Genomic DNA, 14,113 nt, shown 5'->3' on the forward strand with positions numbered 1-14,113 from the left:
ATTAAAAAATAAAAACACAAGGCATAATTATTATAAACACAAAATTCATTTAATTATAATTTTTTTTTAAATGTTACAAATATCTACAAAACAACTGCAAGTTATATTTTACTTAAAAAAATTTTATTATATTTATATAATCTGTAATGTCTTTAAACTATGGAAATTTATGTTTATGAAGCAAAAGAAAACAACATGATTATTAATTATTGGTTGGTAAGATCAAGCAATAATTTTATCTCAATACAGCTGACTGACTCCATGTACATATAAGCTATATTTACAAGCAATTTATAAGACATCATATTAACCACTTAAACATCTTCTAAGAAAATGAAGGGTAATTTTAATTTAAAAATACTACGTTTTATAAATATCAGTATTACTATCATGAAATATTTATCAAAATAACAAATATAACCAAACCTTATGTTATATAATTGGTTTTTAATATGTGTCCAAGAGGTTTCTGTTTTGTATTGAAAAGAAGACAGCAAGACTTTCAAATTGAAAATTTACAAGAACTTTTCTTCTCCCAATATGAAGAGAACACTAAAAATAGCCAAGAAAATATTATCAATGAAGTGTTGTAAGGCAAAAAAAAAATAAATAAATTATAGCAAAACTTAATTAACTGTAAAAATGAAATGAAAGAAATTAATGATTCAAACCTTTCAGAAATATTTGTAAATGCTGGAATTTTGAAGTGTCAACCAGAACTTGTTCAAGAAATATTTTCAGCAGCAAGATTGAAAAATGCTAAAAATAGGAAAAACAATTAAAATTGGATGCTTCTATGTCTCTTATTTCAAATCAGGTTTGTAATAATGACCACTATTTTGTAAATAACTAATAAACCTTTTTGACACACATTTGGTAAACTGAAGACATTTTTATTTAATTTTAATTAGGTCGCCGAGCGGATACAGGTTTTTGAGAGACAAAAAAATATTATCTTTTTCGTGTGTTAACACTATACGAAAAAACCTTTTAGCTGTTAAAGTGGGTTGCGGATTTGACCCTAACTTTTTCAACAATGCTAAATAGCTAAATTGTCTACAGCAGTGAGAGGAATCTTGAAGGATACTTTGGGCTATTACTCACTAAACAAGACAAACTGTGCAAAAGCTATTTGATTTCTAAAAAAGCCAAACTGGAAGAAGGAAATGAAATAATAAACAATTTAATGTGGGAGGCAGATGGGGAAATCTCAGAAATATGCAAAGAATTATACAAGTTTGATAGTCAAAGGAAGTTTAAGTTCGACGAGGAGATAAGTATGGTAGATAATGTTTTCTTTTTCTGGTCCATGCGCAACACAGACAAAATGTATTTAAGCAGAATCATTTTATTTTACGTTTTTGAGTTATCTTAGAGTAAAACCACATATTACAAAAAAGATAGAAATTAATTTTTTTTAGAATATGACATATCAATTTGCTTAAAATATTGTATCAAAAACAATTTAAAGAACATTTAAGTTTATAATTTTTTTTTTTATTTTGAAAATCGAATACCAATTCAAATAATTATGAAATATAAAACCGATATGTCATACCCTCAAATGTATTATTTTCCATCGTTTTTGTAATAGTTGATTTTACTCTAAGATAGCTTAAAAATAAAAAATAAAACAATTTTAGGTGGAAGCGTTTTATCTATGTTGTGCGTGGGTCTGAGATAAAACAAATATTGCCCTGACATTTTCTTAAAATAAAACAAGATACTCACAGTTGCCAATGGAACATAAACTATATATAAACCAAGATCATTCTTGGTTTTAGGTAACTTTTCTAAAAGTCTAATATGTTTTGCCTGCCTCTATGTAATAAACAATGTTGCTTGGATTTCAAGAAGTTTCTACTTTCAGTTAGGTACAGTGATAAACTACCTTTATTACTAAAATTAAACACAATTAAAATTAGTTAAATGGATTTTGTTTTTGGTTATTCATATTATATACTTACTTTGTAGGTAGAAAACAACTGGATAATGTAAATGTGGCATTTTTACTGTAAGCTTCTGAGACCATTTGTCTAGACACTTGGTTATCGTATAGTTCATAGTATTGGGCGAGAAATGATTCTACCATAGTCATTACTGGATTTGGCAATTCAGGATAATGGCCCTTTGGTATTGGGTAACTATTGCCCAAGTTAATTGGCATTTTAAACTTGGATTCAACAACCACACTGTAACGAGACGTCACTTCTGAGTTATCCTGAAAACAATTAAATATCATTGCATTACATCCTAAACATCAACTCAAATTAATAAATATAAACAGTATTTAAAAATTGAAATCTTTGTTCATCAAATATTTAATTATATTTTACCTGTTTTCAAGTACTAAATAAGGTTAAGGTAAGGTATAATATTTATTATTATTATAGCTACATCTTTCATCTAACAGACATAAGGAACAACTCAATATTTTGTTTAATTAAATGCATAAATTAAAATTAAAATATAACGCTATTTGTCAATAAAACTACCATTACTCATAAATAAATTACATGCTATTATAATTATGTTATAATGTGTATAAGGTTCATATATAATGAAACATCAATTACATCTCAAATAGAAATTTTTTTTTATCATAGCCATTTTAAGACTCTTGATGTATTTTAATTTGAAATTTAAATCAGGTAAGATGATATACTTACTTTAGAGTTATATGCATCTTACCTTAGAGGTTTAGAATACACCAAAAATAATCATAATACTGTTAACGCTAGTACTATAAAAACATCGGTCTTGATGTTCCTCGCTAACACTTACATGGACATGCATACAATTTTGACAAATCCAAACCCTTGTTACTAGGATTATAACGATAGAGGCCATGGCCTCTACAATTTTCTCTTTTACTTCACTAGATACTGGTGCGAATGATGTAGGACCATGTGGAGGCAAAATGATGATACTTTTAAAGTTAACCAAGTACAAATATTCATTTTAAAATAAATTGAAAAACTCTATCATATGGCTACAACTGCATAATTTCAACTTACTTTTTGATCATCTCTTTGTGTTATCTTTTAACTAGCGTTGTGCAATACTTTAGCAACTTTATTATCATAAATAAGAAATCTTAATGCATGATCAAAATATTGCTTCTGTAAAATAAATATTGATTATATTAATAAATTCTGAAAGTAGGTATACAAATGGTATAGAAATAGCATACATTATATGGATAAAACACAACCGGTGTGATATAAGTTTGTATTGTTTTTAAGACTTCATCACTATCACTAGATACTGGTGCGAATGATGTAGGACCATGTGGAGGCAAATATGATGATACTTTTAAAGTTAACTAAGTACAAATATTCATGTTAAAATAAATTAAAAAACTCTATCATATGGCTACTACTGGACAATTTCAACTTACATTCTGATCATCTGTTTGTATTATCTTTTAACTAGAGTTGTGCAATACTTAAGCAATCTTTTTATCATCAACAAAAAATCTCGGTGTGATATAAGTTTACATTGTTTTTAAGACTTCATCACTATCTTCAACATTTGGCACCTTTAAACCAGAATAATTATAATTTAAACATGTACAATGGATATATTAAAGATTAGAACTTACAAATACTGAATACCACGCAGTACTACTTACTTTTAAAGACCAAGATAATTTTTTGTATTCACCACGAGGGAGGTGTCCACATTTATTATTATTTGATTTTAGAAATAGTAACATCTAACAAAAATTGAATATATACCGTCAAACAGGTAGTCAATTTAGATCTGAAAATTCACTTTTCAGTTGATTACGAACCAAGTCATTTGTACCATCCCAACATTTATGAAAATTATTATCTCCACGGTTGTTTGCTTCAAATGTCACCTTTTTATTAAAACCACGACGATCTGAGTACCTCCCTCCACCTTCACTAGTACTAGGTCTTAAAGTTCGTTCATGTTCACAATACGAAATTTTAACAGTGATGGAATATAATTAAAGAATTTCATTAATTTGTTGTTTTTTTTAGTATAAATTAAGATAACAAACTAATATTATTTAATATATTTTGTGTACAAAGCTGAGTATTTCTTTTTCTTATTTGTATAATCCATCATTAGAAAAATGTAGCAATTTTAGTATTGAATACCTACCTGAGGATTTGTACAAAATTCACCTGCGAAAAGTATCAGGACGAAAGGGCACCTTTATTTTGCAATTTTATTTTTAATCTCGTAGGTAGTTATGTATACAGAAAACGATGGTGAAGTCAGAATTTGGCGATCGGACTTGGTTCCAAACACGATTATAGATAGTACTATCTTTAATCACGATTAAGACACTGCGGTTTTTATTCTCATCAGTCGTGGACTTTGGTTTTCGAAATATGGCCAGACTGTAGGGGGTCAATCGACCAAGCGTCCATCGCGACAACGCACAAGCGAAGGCGTCTTTTATTTCGTAGTTGTTTGTGTTTCGTGCATCAATTTTATTATGGTGAAAATGTATTAAATAATTTGTTTGTTGAAAACACAAGTATCGGACTAGAGAGCCTATATAAGAAGGGCTCTTATATAGGCTCTCTATATCGGACTATTGGAGACCGGATTACAGGCGTCGTATAAGTCCCGAAACCCAGTGATCCTTATAACCAAAGATGCGATGAAAATGGTTTTCCTTACAAGTAAATATGCTTCTTGATCTCTGGTTAAATTTTCATTTTCAATAGTATTTTTAAATTCCTACAGTAATTGCTGATGTCAATATCCAAACAGTCATTGAAACAGATGTATTACCAGTGTTAAACAACTACTAAGGTAATAATAATATAAAAGAGTTATAGCTATTCGGATGTCTTTTGAGTTCCTAAAATGTATCAACAATATTTACAGTGTCAGCTTAATTATAAAATATTCTTTATGTACAAAGAAGTTGCAACTATTTTAAATACCTAAGTAGGTAATTCAAAGTTTAATTATGCTTATAACTTATACCTAATTTATAAGTATGTTACTGTTGGTATATGCCCTGGTTTATCCAGAAGTGTATCCATTTTGTAAAGGATTTTGGAGCGTCCAAATATCGCAGCAATGAATTACAGTAATTTATGTTAACATTTTGTGTTTGGTTAATAGTAAAAAATCAATATTGTTTAATAAATGATAAGATAATCAAGCCGATTGACAGTCAAAATATATTAGTATATTATTTTTTTATTTTGATTATATCTATTATTGATGACTACGTTCATTGTTCTTCTGTCTTTCACAACAACTTTTGTTTTCGATCCATATAATTGATTTGTTTACTTATTACAATTTATAACATTGAATTTAATTTTATACCTAAGCATAAAAGTTCATACTGAATAACATAAATTAACAAAATGATAAAGATATGATATTTAACAGTCGCAGATTCATGGAGGAGGCTATTGGTGCTTGGGCACATTCTGGTATTAAAGGCACCAATAAAATAAATTTATATTATAAATTACATAATCTAAAATAGATTATAGCTATAGTGAAATTTTATGTTTTTGAGCCCCCATGTTAAAATATTCTGGATTGGCCTGATATTAAACATTATATTTATTTAAGCAATAGAATTTACATTTATTCAATACTAGAGTTATTAAAAACTTAATACTAAATAAATATTACTCCTAAAATGTTTATTATAAGTATGGACAGAAGCAACAGTACTATACTTATATCTAAACAAAATTTTATAAACGTTGAGCTGATCATAAACAAGTATAAGTGAGTAGAGTTTATCATTTTTTTTTTTTTTTATAATTATGCAGAATAATTTTAATAAAATCATTAGAAGAATTGTTTATTTTAAAAATCATTAATTCATCACTAAAAATATCATCTATTCTTATTTTTGATGTCTATTTGATTAATTATTTTAAAAGATCTTTTGAGAAGTAGGTCCTATACTATTTTATGCTTGGCAGCATTTAGTTTCCACGTTATTAAAAAATAATTATTAAAAAGTAAACGATGCTGAGCAAAAGTTTTACTTGAATAATGTTAAATGAAGCAACTGCTTTTGATATTCTTATAGCTATGTTATAAGTATTATAGTTTTACAAAATATAAAAAATGTATAATACCTATATAATATAATATAAATCACTTAACTTATAATGTAATGATAAATATTTAAAAATATAACATTATAATTAATTTTTAAATTCTGAGCAAATCGATGAATCTATTAGTCTTACAATAATTTCATTTTTCTTTTTAATATTTAATTTTTTGTGTCTGTTGTCACCTTTGGGACAGTAAAAATGATTCAAATTTCAACTTCAGTATCTTGTTCTGTGTGGAATTGAATCTAGTTGGTGCATTCGGGAGGTTGAAATTCCTAGTAATTTTCAAAACTGCCGAGGAAAACAAAAAATTAAATTAAGGAAAGCGTGATAATGACTTTGGTTTTTGGTGTAACCTAAAAAAAATAATTGTGATACATGAAATATTCTCTGAATGTTTATATTAGTATTTTCCATACACCTTACAAATTTAAAATGAGTGAATTATTTTGAGTTAGAAGGAAAGGATTTTCTTTTTAAATCTAAGATTTGAATATTTAATACAAAATTTCTCATGAATTTGTCTAATTTTCAAGTTTTTTGACCTTACTTTTAGCATTAAATTATATATATTATATATACATAAATAAATTTTATTTTAATTTATTTTCTTTATTTAGCTTTTGGAACATTATTCTTCTTTACCAGCCTACATAACTAATACTGATGAAGAGGAGGTTGAACCACCACTTTTGCACCACCAATAGTAATTTTTATAATCATTCATAAATATTGTTTTAAAATAATTTTTGATGTCTGTTCATTAAAGTTATTATTGCTTATTTTGTAGGAATGTGTAAATGAAGAAGTAAAATCAATAGCACCATATTCTTTGCCGGTACTAATTAATGCTGTGTGTTCGGCCTCTATTGATGTTCATGTATTGAGAACATATGAATGTCGATTGAAAAGCACAAAATGCTATAATGCTGATGTACAGTCGTCAGCAATGAAATGTATGTACTAATAATGTACTAGATATGTAAAATGTTTTTACAAAAGTTAATTTTAACTTGTGATTTAAATCCAATATTACAATCAACTTAATAAAGTAAACAATTTAAAAAACGATAATGACAAAAAACACAGTAAATACTTAATATACATTTTTAGAAATCTTGATTCGCTACCTAACCTTGACTGCCAGAACATGTTTGAATGTCTTCTGAACTATCTTCAAAATAACCTTTACATTTTTTATAGATAAATCCAGACACACCAAAACATTTTTCAATATTATCTATTTTTTCTAAAAGATTTTCCAACTCATTCTTTGTTGTAACCGGCTTATTAAATTTGAATTTTTTTCCATATGTTTGTATAACTGACACAAGGCTATTATAAAAATGAAGTTTTTTCAATGTTTCTTCAAAAAAAAATTGTTGACAAAAAGCTGTCGCATTTTGTGCACTAAGATGTAGACTATATCAATAGAAACAAACAAGTTCAACAGTTTTAGACATTTCAAAAACTAATCCGTAATTTCCCTTTTTAAATTATTTAGTATTGCCAGCATCAATTATCTTACATAGTGAAATATTTGTTTTATTATCTGAATTGAAATTAATGGTAACTTGCATTCGAAAAATCATCAATTGAAGTAAAAATATCAAATGTAGGACATTTATCTGTATTAACTGAAATATTATTGATTTATAGTATTTGATTGTAATATTGGATTTAAATCACGAGTTAAAATTTATTTTAGTGAGAATATTTTTCATTGTTACGTTGTACATTGTTAATTTGTTTTTTTGACGACTGTTCATCAGCTTAAATATAGTTTGTGCTTTTTAATCCATCTTCATATTATGTGCTCAATACAGGATCATCATTAAATGCTGACTGCACAGTATAAGTACCATTTAATTCTGTGTGTTCATCAACAAAATTGAACCAATTGAGACGTCTGAAGTAATAGAACCAATAGTCAATTTACTTTCAAAAACGCTTGCTACAAGTTCTATGTCTATAACATAACAAGAAAAACTCAAACATTAATTTCAATTCAGATAATAGTACAAATGTTTCACAACGCAAGATAATTGATGATGGCAACACTAAATATTTTAAAAAGGGAGATTATGGATTCGTTTATGAAATTTCTAAAACTGTTCAACTTCCTCGTTGCTTTTGGTAAAGTCTGCATCTTAGTGCACAAAATGCGACAGCTTTTAGTCAACGATTTTTCTTTGAAGAAACATTGAAAAAACTTCATTTTTATAATATCCTTGTGCCAGTTATACAAACATATGGAAAAAAATTCAAATATAATAAGCCGGTTACAACAAAGAATGAGTTGGAAAATCTTTTAGAAAAAATAGTTAATATTGAAAAATGTTTTGATGTGTTTGGATTTATCTATAAAAAATGTATAGGTTATTTTGAAGAAATAACCCTCCTGCTCAGCGGCCGCACTGGCTAGGCTCATACCCAACGTCAGAGGTCCATGCCAGTGAAAGCGGAGACTGTTGAGCTCAGTAGTCGAGAGCGCCAGGTGTTGTACCTGTTTGGATAAACCGAGTGGTTGCCTCGGCCAAGACAAGGGCTATACTGATAATACCGCAGAAGACAGCAGTCCTCAGGGTCATCTCAGCGTACCGTACAGTTTCCGACGAGGCATCGCTATTTCTGACCGTCATGCCACCGGCCGACCGCCTAAACCTGAGGAGGTTGAGAATTAGGGCTTGCCTGTACGCTCTTATCCTACCCGGAGATTCACCTGATCTGTCCAAGTATGCTGTCAGAAGGAACGCAAGACGACGGTTGTCCAAGTATACGTCACGTCATTTCTGTTGTCGAGAGTGGATAGGAAGAACGATACCGAAGGTGCAACTCACATATCACATGACCCGGGAATGGCTGCTTCCAGCACTACCTGCACCAGATGGGTAGGGCTGCCAGTGCATGGTGCAATCACTATGGCAGCAAAGCCAACACTTCCGAATACACATTGTTGCGCACCTCAAGCTGCTTACTGACCTCTGAGTCTTACCTTCCACTAAAACTGTGTGGTTTTGCTTTAGAGGGTCTACCCTCTGACTAGGAAGAAATGATGACAGTCCTCAGGGTCGCTGAAGAATTTCTGGGTGTTCTAAGCGATATTGGAAAACATCCTGACTGCAAAGGATGGCAAGGCAGACGGCCGAGAGAAGGTGACACGATCCTTCCACTAAGCGTCTGCCGACTCCCCTCCCACCAAAGAGTACGAGAGTCAAAAGAGTGGTGTGCTCATGCCGGCTCGCAAACAGGCGAGTCAGAATGGAATGTCAAGGACTTAGCCCTGCTCGTCGTTTCATTTGTTTCTAGGAACGACATTGCCCACAGTCAATGCATCATTAGCTAATGTAAATATAATCACAATTTAAAAACATTCTTCATACATATCATACAATATTTTTTGTTTTTAGATTCTTTCAATATTCCTAGACCTGGTGGAATTTGACGATCAATCTAAAAATGAATTGCTTCTTCTCAGGGGAAACATTGAAAGGCTGTTGAAAATTAATAGAAGTTTGTAAGTACACAATAACTTATAAGTAGGGCCCTGATTTCAATATAAAGTACATTATTTTTTTGGGTTCTCTAGAGCCTATCATACTATGCATTACAAGTTTATAATTTGTTAAATGTAACAAAGGTCTCACTAAAGGTTTTAATTTTTAGAGCTTTTTTTATTAACTTTTATTTATTACCTTTTTTTAGTAGTCTAATTTATTTTTAGTGCATATTATTCATACATTGTACGAATCCATAGTGGTAATTTTTAAATATAAAATATTATATTTTTTCATGATATTTGTTTTAGTGGTAAAAGTGCTATACTTAAGACAAATTTGAACTTTCACTTAGTATATCATCATAATAAATAATCATAGAATGCTGAATTTAGTGGGAAAAGTTTGTTCTAGCCTTAACTATATAAATACGTAATAAAGTACTGTTCTGACTGACATGTGTGATTTTTAATCCTCCGTACAATATTGAATCTAGATGTCACTAAGTTTCTAACTGTACAATTGTCGATACCAATGTTGTTTAGATAACTGTATGCAAAATTACTTCTTAAGAAAAAAGAAATTATTTCGGGAATTAATTTTTAATATGATAAAGTATGCAAAAATATGTTAATTCAAATTTTGTTTTTAATTTCACCGTTTTAAATGTCAAATTTATATCTTACCTAGAATAATATACATTCATTACAAATAAACACGCTAATACAAGAAGTTCTAAATCCTAATTATATCTAATACGCTTTAATATTGTCTGTACTGTGTATTTATAATGTTAAACATTGTTAAACTTTGTTTTAAATTAAATATTTTTAGTAAGCAAAGATTAATGGTTGTTGGAGACTAAAGTAGTATTGGGTTGATATACAACAGTATTAATTTATTTAAGTTTTAAACGAGCCCGGCACAATCATAAAAATTAGATAATAATAACAGTTGTTCATGAATAATAAATTGAAAACAAAGACAAACAATGTACAAAAAATCTAAAATACATATACAAGTTTACAAGTATACAATTTTATGATGTTTCTTTTTCTTTTTAAATTCTTACAATAATGTTATCTTCTTAAAATTACCTTCAAAGTTTAGTGTCATGATAAAACAGAACACCAACTAATTTTTACAAAAAGTGTTTTGCTCTTAAGATTATTCAAATACCATAAAAAAAACAATTTTACATTGATGCGTTTTCTGAGAGATAAAACCATTATTGCTCTGATATCCTCTTAATAATGTCATTTCAACATGTCCTTGAACTTAAACTATATATCAATATATTCCTTATAAGTCATAATGTATTTATATTATTTGTTCACAGTATTAACATGTGTCTATCAATATGTGATGAATAGAATTCAAGATGGCAACCAAATTGGCTGTAATACACTCACTCTGAAAAGTGGAATATTCTTTTACTTCCAATTATGTTTATAGCAATTTAATGCTAGACATAGTTTATCGGGAACATATTTGAGACATTGTAATCATCCTGATCCTATAGCAATTCTATACCAAGGAGAACCATTTTTATGTGCTAACTTTGTTCAATTTAAATGCCAATTAGCCACAGCCTTGGCACATTAGCTGTGGGATTAAAGTTTGTTTGCCAAGGCTGAGGTATTTAGACTGTTCCAAGTTTACTTATAAAAACAACAGACCTTGTCACATCAGAGTTGTCACTATTTCAGAACAATAAGATTATATGAAATATAACCCCAAAAATAGATGGGTATTGAGATGAAATTATAACGTGATTTAACCAACTAATGAATAAAAATGTTGTTTGCAGTAATTAGATATTACAAATTAAATGCTTAAAAAAATATATTTCATTTTTTTAAATTAAAATTGATCTGTTTATTTTTTTTTTATTTGTCATATTTTAACAGCTCTTAAATAAATGATTTTTGTATTTATAATAATCTTGTATTGTGTTTTAATTTATAGTTGTTAAAATAAATTTAGTACATTTTCATTGTACGTATGTGATATCAAATATGTACGAGTATCTACCTATTTTTGCAAATTTTTTGTTTATAAATTTAAAAAAGGTAGACAATTAATTGGCCACTGCTCTACTGTGCGCCTGCTCAATAGGTGTGGAGTGAGTCACTGTAATTTATGTGTTATATTTAAATTCTTATTGTAAAAAAAAAAACGATTTTAGCAGGGACAATCTATCTGCCAATATCGTGTAAATGAAATTGTTTTTTTATATACAATTAATGTTTAAAATGCATGCACACCTGCACCGAAAGCTTAGTTTTTGATGATGTTTGAAGCGTTAGAAAGTGCATGACGCTTAAAATAATTAAAACTAAATCGTTTCGTTCACAAAATACAAAACAATCGGACACATCTTCTGGATTTAAATATATCGTTCCATTGAGTGATTTAACCAATTATTTTGATTAGAAGCAAAATACTGTGTATTTTATGTACAAGCCGCTTTTAATGTGACATAATAGTGCCAAGGTATATGTAATCTTTGAGTCATTTCAACTGGATAGGAACGAACTAAGAATTGACAAGCGCATACCATCGTACCTCAACGAGTTAACAGTGCCATTCTAATTAACTTTAGAGAGTGTCATTAACTAGAGAATACGAGGGTAAGGCGTATAGTTGGTTTACCGCGTATTGTCTAATACGGGTGATACCACAGAGTGACGCCCAACGGGGTTCTTATTCACGGGCGGAGACATTTTTTTTTTGTGCGTGTGCCCTGGTACCTCAACTTTGGTACGTTTATTTTTTCGAAGTGTTTATGAACGAGAAGTATAACAGTTTTTACGTGTGGTCTGTGAAAAATTCCCTTGGCACACCAATTTTTTTTCGTACAAGTGAAGTGCGACAATTGTGTACGTTACGGGTAGTAAAACCCGGAGCAAGTTTAGTGTTTTTACCTATTAAAGTAAAATATACTTTTTGTGTGTTTTGGGTGCAGTAGTAACCCAGAACCAGTCTTGTAAAGTATTCGAATACAAGTATTTGAATATTTGTATTAAAATACTTTTTGAAGTATTTTCAACAAAATGTAAATACTTGTATTTAAATACTATAAACTTAGTAAAAATAATTATTTTTGAATTTTTTACAAATATTAAATTTGATTACAATATGTATAATTTTGTTTTCATTGAAACTTTTTATTAAAACCACGACGATCTGAGTACCTCCCTCCGCCTTCACTAGTACTAGGTCTTGAAGTTCGTTCATGTTCACAATACGAAATTTTAACAGTGATGGAATATAATTAAAGAATTTCATTAATTTGTTGTTTTTTTTAGTATAAATTAAGATAACACGACGGTTCCAAACACGATTATAGATAGTACTATCTTTAATCACGGTTAAGACACTGCGGTTTTTATTCTCATCAGTCGTGGACTTTGGTTTTCGAAATATGGCCAGACTGTAGGGGGTCAATCGACCAAGCGTCCATCGCGACAACGCACAAGCGAAGGCGTCTTTTATTTCGTAGTTGTTTGTGTTTCGTGCATCAATTTTATTATGGTGAAAATGTATTAAATAATTTGTTTGTAGAAAACACAAGTATCGGACTAGAGAGCCTATATAAGAAGGGCTCTTATATAGGCTCTCTATATCGGACTATTGGAGACCGGATTACAGGCGTCGTATAAGTCCCGAAACCCAGTGATCCTTATAATCAAAGATGCGATGAAAATGGTTTTCCTTACAAGTAAATATGCTTCTTGATCTCTAGTTTTATTTTCATTTTCAATAGTATTTTTAAATTCCTACAGTAATTGCTGATGTCAATATCCAAACAGTCATTGAAACAGATGTATTACCAGTGTTAAACAACTACTAAGGTAATAATAATATAAAAGAGTTATAGCTAGTCGGATGTCTTTTGAGTTCCTAAAATGTATCAACAATATTTACAGTAGCAGCTTAATTATAAAATATTCTTTATGTACAAAGAAGTTGCAACTATTTTAAATACCTAAGTAGGTAATTCAAAGTTTAATTATGCTTATAACTTATACCTAATTTATAAGTATGTTACTGTTGGTATATGCCCTGGTTTATCCAGAAGTGTATCCATTTTGTAAAGGATTTTGGGGCGTCCAAATATCGCAGCAATGAATTACAGTAATTTATGTTAACATTTTGTGTTTGGTTAATAGTAAAAAATCAATATTGTTTAATAAATGATAAGATAATCAAGCCGATTGACAGTCAAAATATATTAGTATATTATTTTTTTATTTTGATTATATCTATTATTGATGACTACGTTCATTGTTCTTCTGTCTTTCACAACAACTTTTGTTTTCGATCCATATAATTGTTTTGTTTACTTATTACAATTTATAACATTGAATTTAATTTTATACTTAAGCATAAAAGTTCATACTGAATAACATAAATTAACAAAATGATAAAGATATGATATTTAACAGTCACAGATTCATGGAGGAGGCTATTGGTGCTTGGGCACATTCTGGTATTAAAGGCACCAATAAAATACATTTATATTATAAA

General features: G+C 29.2%; 1 pseudogene; it reads right to left on the reverse strand.

The window, feature by feature from the left end:
* Positions 1-724: 724 nt before the first annotated feature.
* LOC132939303 (nuclear RNA export factor 1-like) lies at positions 725-3,946 on the reverse strand (annotated as a pseudogene).
* Positions 3,947-14,113: the final 10,167 nt, after the last annotated feature.

This window comes from Metopolophium dirhodum, chromosome 1 (genome assembly GCF_019925205.1).
Source record: "Metopolophium dirhodum isolate CAU chromosome 1, ASM1992520v1, whole genome shotgun sequence".
NCBI lineage: Eukaryota > Metazoa > Arthropoda > Insecta > Hemiptera > Aphididae > Metopolophium > Metopolophium dirhodum.